Genomic DNA, 8,798 nt, shown 5'->3' on the forward strand with positions numbered 1-8,798 from the left:
TATGACCATATTAGAGAGACATATTTCCCTCAGATTACACAGATCCACAAAGAATCCGAAAACAGATCCAATGTTGATAAACTCCCATATCTACTGGGTGAAATACCACAGTGTGCCATCACAGCAACAAGATGTGTGACCTGTTGCCACAATAAAAGGGCGTGGCAATATTACGCATATAGACATAATATTCTATTTGAAATGTCTCTATTCCTTTGGAAGTTTTGTGAGTGTAATGTTTACTGTTAATTTTTTATGTTTGTTAACTACCTATTTCACTTGCTTTGGCATTGCAAACATATGTTTCCCATGACAACAAAGCCCTTGAATTGAATTGAGATAGAGGCAGAGAGAGAGAGAGAGAGAGAGAGAGAGAGAGAGAGAGAGATGAACTTCACTTTCCATGATGGAGATCAAGAGGAGATGTGAGTGGGCTGTTGCTACGCCTATGTTTTGACTACTGAGGTTTCACACATCTAGATGGCTTTGTGTCTGAAGGAGAGAGGGGGAAGAGGTAGATGGGGAGAGGGGGAAGAGGTAGATGGGGGAGAGAGAGGGAAGAGTTAGATGGGGGAGAGAAGGGGAAGAGGTAGATGGGGGAGAGAGAGGGAAGAGGGAGATGGGGAGAGGGGGAAGAGGTAGATGGGAAGAGGGGGAAGAGGTAGATGGGGAGAGAGGGGGAAGAGGTAGATGGGGAGAGGGGCAAGAGGTAGATGGGGAGAGGGGGAAGTGAGGGAAGAGGGAGATGGGGAGAGAGGGAAGAGGGGGAAGAGGGAGATGGGGAGAGAGGGAAGGGAGGGAAGAGAGGGGAGAGGGAGATGGGGAGAGAGGGAAGAGAGGGAAGAGGGAGATAGGGAGAGAGGGGGAAGAGGTAGATGGGGAGAGAGGGGGAAGAGGTAGATGGGGAGAGAGGGGGAAGAGGTAGATGGGGAGAGAGGGGGAAGAGGTAGACAGGGAGAGAGTGGGAAGAGGGAGATAGGGAAGAGAGGGGGAAGAGATAGAGGGGGAAGAGATAGATGGGGAAGAGAGGGGGAGGAGATAGATGGGGTAGAGAGGGGGATGAGAACAGAGAGGGGGCGAGATAGGGAAAAGAATAGAGAGGGGAAGAGGGTGAGAGGTGAAGAGGGATTTGGGGAGAAAGGGGGAAGAGGAAGATGGCGGAAAGAGGGGAGAGGGAGAGAGGGGGAAGAGGGATGTGGGAGGAGAAAGGTGGGAGGAGGATGGACAAAACAAAGAGGGTGATCGGGAGAGAGGATGGAGAGAACAGAGAGGGTGATGGAGGAGAGAGGATGGAGAGAACAGAGAGGGTGATGGAGGAGAGAGGATGGAGAGAACAGAGAGTGATGAAGGAGAGAGGATGGAGGGTGATGGAGGAGAGAGGATGGAGAGAACAGAGAGTGATGGAGGAGAGAGGATGGAGAGAACAGAGAGGGTGATGGAGGAGAGAGGATGGAGAGAACAGAGAGGGTGATGGAGGAGAGAGGATGGAGAGAACAGAGAGGGTGATGGAGGAGAGAGGATGGAGAGAACAGAGAGGGTGATGGAGGAGAGAGGATGGAGAGAACAGAGAGAGTGATGGAGGAGAGAGCATGGAGAGAACAGAGAGGGTGATGGAGGAGAGAGGATGGAGAGAACAGAGAGGGTGATTTAGGAGAGAGGATTGAGAGAACAGAGAGGGTAATGGAGGAGAGAGGATGGAGAAAACAGAGAGGGTGATGGAGGAGAGAGGATGGAGAGAACAGAGAGTGATGGAGGAGAGAGGATGGAGAGAACAGAGAGGGTGATGGAGGAGAGAGGATGGAGAGAACAGAGAGGGTGATTGAGGAGAGAGGATGGAGAGAACAGAGAGGGTGATGGAGGAAAGAGGATGGAGAAAACAGAGAGGATGATGGGGAGAAAGGATGGAGAGAACAGAGAGGGTGATGGAGGAGAGAGGATGGAGAGAACAGAGAGGGTGATGGAGGAGAGAGGATGGAGAGAACAGAGAGGGTGATGGAGGAGAGAGCATGGAGAGAACAGAGAGGGTGATGGAGGAGAGAGGATGGAGAGAACAGAGGGTGATTTAGAGAGAGGATGGAGAGAACAGAGAGGGTGATGGAGGAGAGAGGAAGGAGAGAACAGAGAGGGTGATGGAGGAGAGAGGATGGAGAGAACAGAGAGGGTGATGGAGGAGAGAGGATGGAGAGAACAGCGAGTGATGGAGGAGAGAGGGTGGAGAAAACAGAGAGGGTGATGGGGAGAAAGGATGGAGAGAACAGAGAGGGTGATGGAGGAGAGAGGATGGAGAAAACAGAGAGGGTGATGGAGGAGAGAGGATGGAGAGAACAGAGAGGGTGATGGAGGAGAGAGGATGGAGAGAGGATGGAGAGAACAGAGAGGGTGATGGAGGAGAGAGGATGGAGAGAACAGAGAGGGTGATGGAGGACAGAGGATGGAGGGAACAGAGAGGGTAATGGAGGAGAGAGGATGGAGAGAACAGAGAGGGTGATGGAGGACAGAGGATGGAGGGAACAGAGAGGGTAATGGAGGAGAGCGGATGGAGAGAACAGAGAGGGTGATGGAGGACAGAGGATGGAGGGAACAGAGAGGGTAATGGAGGAGAGAGCGAGGGGTGTCTGTTATACCTGCTGTTAATACTGGGACTGTTCCCTTCACTCTGTTATTGTAGGAACCGAGGTTAGAGTAGAGAAGCAAGTACGGAGAGGGAACATTTCATTTAGCACAGACATGGAACAGGACAGGAACAGTGTCAGAACCAGGAAACACACAACGACAAACGACAATTAATGCAGAAGCGGGGAACAGATATAGGGGAGGTAACAACACAGGTGATTGAGTCCAGGTGAGTCCAATGAATCTCTGATGCGCGTGACGAGGGAAGCAGGTGTGCGTAATGATGGTGGCATGAGTGCGTAATGCCGGGCAGCCTGGCGCCCTCGAGTGCCACGGAGGGAGAGTGGGAGCAGGCGTGACAGTACCCCCCCCCCTCTTCCTCCTATAGGGGCGCCACCCAGCGTTCCTCCTGGGCGAGCCTGACGGGCCGGCCGAGGAATGGCGCTGGACAAGCCGGCTGGGGGCGTAGAAGCCCGACGTACCGGCAAAGGCGAGGGAGCCTGGTGAACCGGCTGATTATCCGGCTGAGGCCTGATGTGGGATGGGCGCCTGCCGAGCCAACCGGGGCAAGGAAACCTCTCGAACCAGCTAGGGCATGGAAGCCTGACGAGCCAGCTAAGGCACCCCTTGTTCCATCTATCAATACACCTCGACAAACAAAAAGAGACAGAGTCATAAACTCTAGACTAACAGAAGGACAGAGACACAGGTACAGTGGCTTGGGAAAGTTTTCACCCTGCTGGAAGGTGAACCTCCGTCCCAGTCTCAAATCTCTGGAAGACTGAAACAGGTTTCCCTCAAGAATTTCCTAAGTCCCTAGAAAGGCCAAAACCTAGGAAGAAACCTAGAGAGGAACCAGGCTATGTGGGGTGGCCAGTCCTCTTCTGGCTGTGCCGGGTGGAGATTATAACAAAACATGGTCAAGATGTTCAAATATTCATAAATGACCAGCATGGTCAAATAATAATAAGGCAGAATAGTTGAAACTGGAGCAGCAGCACAGTCAGGTGGACTGGGGACAGCAAGGAGTCATCATGTCAGGTATTCCTGGGGCATGGTCCTAGGGCTCAGGTCCTCCGAGAGAAAGAAAGAAAGAGAGAATTAGAGAGAGCATATGTGGGATGGCCAGTCCTCTTCTGGCTGTGCCGGGTGGAGATTATAACAGAACATGGCCAAGATGTTCAAATGTTCATAAATGACCAGCATGGTCGAATAATAATAAGGCAGAACAGTTGAAACTGGAGCAGCAGCACAGCCAGGTGGACTGGGGACAGCAAGGAGTCATCATGTCAGGTAGTCCTGGGGCATGGTCCTAGGGCTCAGGTCCTCCGAGAGAGAGAAAGAGAGAAGGAGAGAATTAGAGAACGCACACTTAGATTCACACAGGACACCGAATAGGACAGGAGAAGTACTCCAGATATAACAAACTGACCCCAGCCCCCCGACACATAAACTACTGCAGCATAAATACTGGAGGCTGAGACAGGAGGGGTCAGAGATCCTGGTGCATGGTCTAAGGCACTGCATCGCAGTGCTAGCTGTGCCACTAGAGATCCTGGTGCATGGTCTAAGGCACTGCATCGCAGTGCTAGCTGTGCCACTAGAGATCCTGGTGCATGGTCTAAGGCACTGCATCGCAGTGCTAGCTGTGCCACTAGAGATCATGGTTCAAGTCCAGGCTCTGTTGCAGCCGGCCACAACCGGGAGACCCATGGAGCGGTGCACAATTGGCCCAGCGTCGACCGGGTTAGTGGAGGGTTTGGCCCAGCGTCGACCGGGTTAGTGGAGGGTTTGGCCCAGCGTCGACCGGGTTAGTGGAGGGTTTGGCCCAGCGTCGACCGGGTTAGTGGAGGGTTTGGCCCAGCGTCGACCGGGTTAGTGGAGGGTTTGGCCCAGCGTCGACCGGGTTAGTGGAGGGTTTGGCCCAGCGTCGACCGGGTTAGTGGAGGGTTTGGCCCAGCGTCGACCGGGTTAGTGGAGGGTTTGGCCCAGCGTCGACCGGGTTAGTGGGGGTTTGGCCCAGCGTTGACCGGGTTAGTGGAGGGTTTGGCCCAACTTCGACCGGGTTAGTGGAGGGTTTGGCCGGCAGGGATGTTCTTGTCTCATCGCGCACTAGCGACTCATGTGGTGGGCCACATGACAATGTCCTCCGACACATTGGTGCGGCTGGCTTCCGGGTTAAGCGGGCGTTGTGTCAAGAAGCAGTGCGGCTTGACTGGGTCTTGTTTTGGAGGACGCACGGCTCTCGACCTTCACCTCTCCCGAGTCCGTACGGGAGTTGCACCGATGGGACAAGACTGTAACTACCAGTTGGGGAGAAAAAGGGCAAAAATATATATATATAAACTTCCACGTCAGGACTGCTCAATAAAATAAAATAAATTAAAAACGATTATATTGTCATCTATTCCAGTTCACCCAATTCTTCCATTTCAATGCAACTTATTAAGGTCCGTTCTGTCGGAGATTATATTACTGAACATGTATTATATTTATATTTATCTGTGGATGCATTAGATACATCTACATATTGTACACAATGAATCTCACCAGAATCCCTTTCAATATTAGATTGGATAAATGTCAATGTCTTAGTGTCAATATGTTTCATGCTTATGGGGACTGCCTACATTAATTGATGTAATGAGTGACCATGTCTACTCCGTCTGAGCTACCGGTGAACACGTGCCTGTATCCTGTTCAACGCCATTGTGGAGATCTCAGCATCACCATGACAACGGTGGAACTGCTTGACCTTCTGACCTGTGTCCACCAGCCAACAGATCACTGAGGAGCCAGAGTCACTGCTGATCCCCTGAGAGACAGCGATGGGGGAGAGGGGGAGAGAGAGAGAAAGAGAGAGAAGAGAGATAGAGAAGAGAGAGGGGGGAGGGGAGGGAGAGGGTGGTTGGGGAGAGAGAGAGATAGGTGGGGAGAGAAGGATAGAGAAAGGAGAGAGAGAGGCAGGGGTGGGAAGAGAGAGAGAAAGAGATGGGTGAGAGACAGACAGAGAGAGAAAGCATGTAGGTGTAGATGACTGTGTTCCTGTGTGTGTACCTTTCTGAACAGGCTCTTATAGAGGAAGCATGTGACAGGGTTCTCATGGCTGGTGACTCACCTGCGGAGGAGCTGTCATGCCCTGATCGGTTTCACCTGTCTTTGTGATTGTCTCCACCCACCTCCAGGTGTCTCCTGTTTTCTCTGTTTTTTCTGACCTGTTCACTGAACCCCTGCCTGTTCTGACCTCGAGCCTGACTATTTCCTGGTACTGTTTGGACTCTGACCTGGTTTATGAACTCTCGCCTGTCCCCGACCTGGCATTTGTCTACCCCTTTTGGTATTAATAAATATCGGAGCTCAACCATCTGCCTCCTGTGTCTGCATTTGGGTCTCGCCTTGTGCCCTCACAGGAGCAGACTGTCGAAGGAGAAGACGAAGAAGAGAAGAGAGAAGAAGAGGAGGCGTGAACTCTGTCTGGAGTAAGATGGCAGCAATACGCTGAATAATGACCAGACACATCCCACAACCTGAGAAATGAGAGGGAAAGTTGTCTTAAAGTCTTCAACATAAAAAAATAAGTCTATGCCAAAATCTTTATATTTTATTTTAGATTAAGGCCTGCATGTTTAATCTAATGCATATGTCTATGACACATACTGTAACAACATTACAATACTACACACAGTCTCCACTTCTTCTTCTTCTTCTCTCTCTCACCTTGTCCCTGGAGAAGCTGATCAGCTGTTTATTGCCCAGTGAAGCGTAACACTGCTCATGTGACTTCTGAGTACACCCACTTGGTTTAGAGATCACATAGGGTTTCCACAGCAACACCTTGTTGTTACAACCAATGAGAAGTAAGGATAGATATTAGAAAATGGGAGGAGTTCTGAGTACCTGTCAGATTCATCCCAGGACAGCTGTGACTCTGAGGAAGGCGGCGCCTCCCTCCAGCCAATCACCATGCTGCTGTGGGGGGCTGGTGCTGCACGACACCAACGCCTCCAGACAGCCCAGGAAACGCACTGCCGGAAACAGGAAGTAGACTAGTAGGATGAGGTCACCCCTAAACATTGATCTAAGGTCAGTATATCATATATAGAGGTGAGGAAAGTGAAAGGGAGAGGGATGAGGAGAGAGAGAGAGATTGCGAGAGAGAGGATGACGGTGAGGAGGGAGAGGAGGGAAAGGAGGAAGATAAGTTAGATTAGTTGCAACGAGCGGATAAGTAGCAAGATATCTCGACAAAGCTGCCCTACATACAGAGAGCATCAATGTTTGTTTTTTTGTGGCTGAGACACACACACACACACACACACGTTTACTGTCAGACCCCGTGTGTAATTACAGGAACAGGAGGGGTGACGAAAGCGTCAAATGAGCATCATCAAACAGAATCTGATTCTCTCCATAGTGGGTCCATAGTGGGTCCCAGGCAGGGTTCAGCTGGAGCTTGTGCTCTGTCAGAAGTCATGAGGCATCAATCTCTCTATCCATCTTTCATCTCTCCCTCCCTTTCTGACCCTTTCCTTTTCTCCTTTCCTCTCTCTCTATCTCTCTCTCTCTCTCTCCCCCTTTTCCAAATGTCCTCTCACTTCCCGCCCTTCTGTTCTATCCCCGCCCCCTCTCTCTCTCTGTCTCTCTCTGTCTCTCTCTCTCTCCCCCCACATCTCTCTCCCCCTTTTTCAAATGTCCTCTCACTTCCCGCCGTTCTGTTCTATCCCTGCTCCCGCTCTCTCTCTCTCTCTCTCTCTCTCTCTCTCTCTGTTAACAATGCCAAAGCAAGTCAAGTAGATAATAAACAAAAGTGAAAAAACTATGAACATTTACATTACACTCACAAAGGTCCCAAAAGAGTAAAGACATTTCAAATGTCATATTATGTCCAAATAGTTATTTGTGTGTCTGTGTCTAAAGGGTAATATGTGACTGGCCAGCTTAAATCAGTCTCACGTAGGAAAATTTTTAATAGTTTTTTATACATTGGAGATAAGCAGAGACTCAGAGCTACAAAATGGTAGATCATACACTGCATGTTTGAGGAACAACGGGGGTAAAAATTCTGCTTTGAAAGTTGATAAACTTGTATAACACACTTTTGAGAAAAGAGCCTTTGAATGTTTTGGTACCTACTGGGGAGCTCTTCTTTTGTCTACACCCATTCAGCATTGTTCACACCCTCTTAAGCTTTAGCCCCACCCATCTCTTTAAGGATTCACATGTGAGGTCATGTAGTAAACAGTGAGTAGTGTAATACAGATGAAGACTTACAGTGGTAGTAGCCTACAATAGGAACAATTCCAGCTAAACAGAAAGTGTCCAGACAAAAAACATTGAAGAAATATTAGATGCCGCTTGCCCAGACACACTTGTCTAATGGGTCATGTGAAAGAAATGCTACAACCCCCAGCCACATCCAGTGCTGGAAAAAGTACTAAATTGTCATACTTGAGTAAAAGTATAAATAATTTCAAATGCCTTATATTAAACCAGCACAATTGTATTTATTTTTATTTTTTTTACATTTGATGGATAGCCAGGGGCACAATGTACTTAAGTATCAAAAGTAAAAGTAAAAATATAAACCATTTCAAATTCCTTATATTAAGCAAACCAGATGTCGTTTTTTTATTTGTTATTGACGGATAGCCAGGGGCACACTTCCACACATAATTTACACACAAAGCAGTTGTGTTTTGTGAGTCTGCTGGATCAAATGCAGTAGGGATGACCAGGGATGTTCTCTTGATAAGTGTGTGAATTGGACAATTGTCCTGTCGAAACGTAACGAGTACTTTTGGGTGTCAATGAAAATGTATGGAGTAAAATGTACATTATTTTCTTTAGGAATGTAGTGTAGTGTCACATATCCCTCTCCGGCCTCTAGGGCATCAGTCTGCTGATCATCCCACACACCTGTCTCCATCGTCTTGCGCACCTGCTCCTCATGACACTCACCTGGACGCCATCACCTTAATATATACCAACGACCTTCCCTATGCCAATGGTTGAATCTCAAGCTACTATATTTGCAGATGATATTACAATTTATGCAGCAAGACAATCGGTTCAACAGGTACAGCAAGCTTTACAAGGAGATTTGGAGAATATCAGGGAGTGGGTTTGCCAAAACAAACTTGCTTTAAACACCAAGAAAACCAAAGTTATGTTGGTCTGTTGAACTA

The sequence above is a fragment of the Oncorhynchus mykiss genome, chromosome 24, assembly GCF_057628025.1.
Source record: "Oncorhynchus mykiss isolate SJ-2025 chromosome 24, ASM5762802v1, whole genome shotgun sequence".
NCBI lineage: Eukaryota > Metazoa > Chordata > Actinopteri > Salmoniformes > Salmonidae > Oncorhynchus > Oncorhynchus mykiss.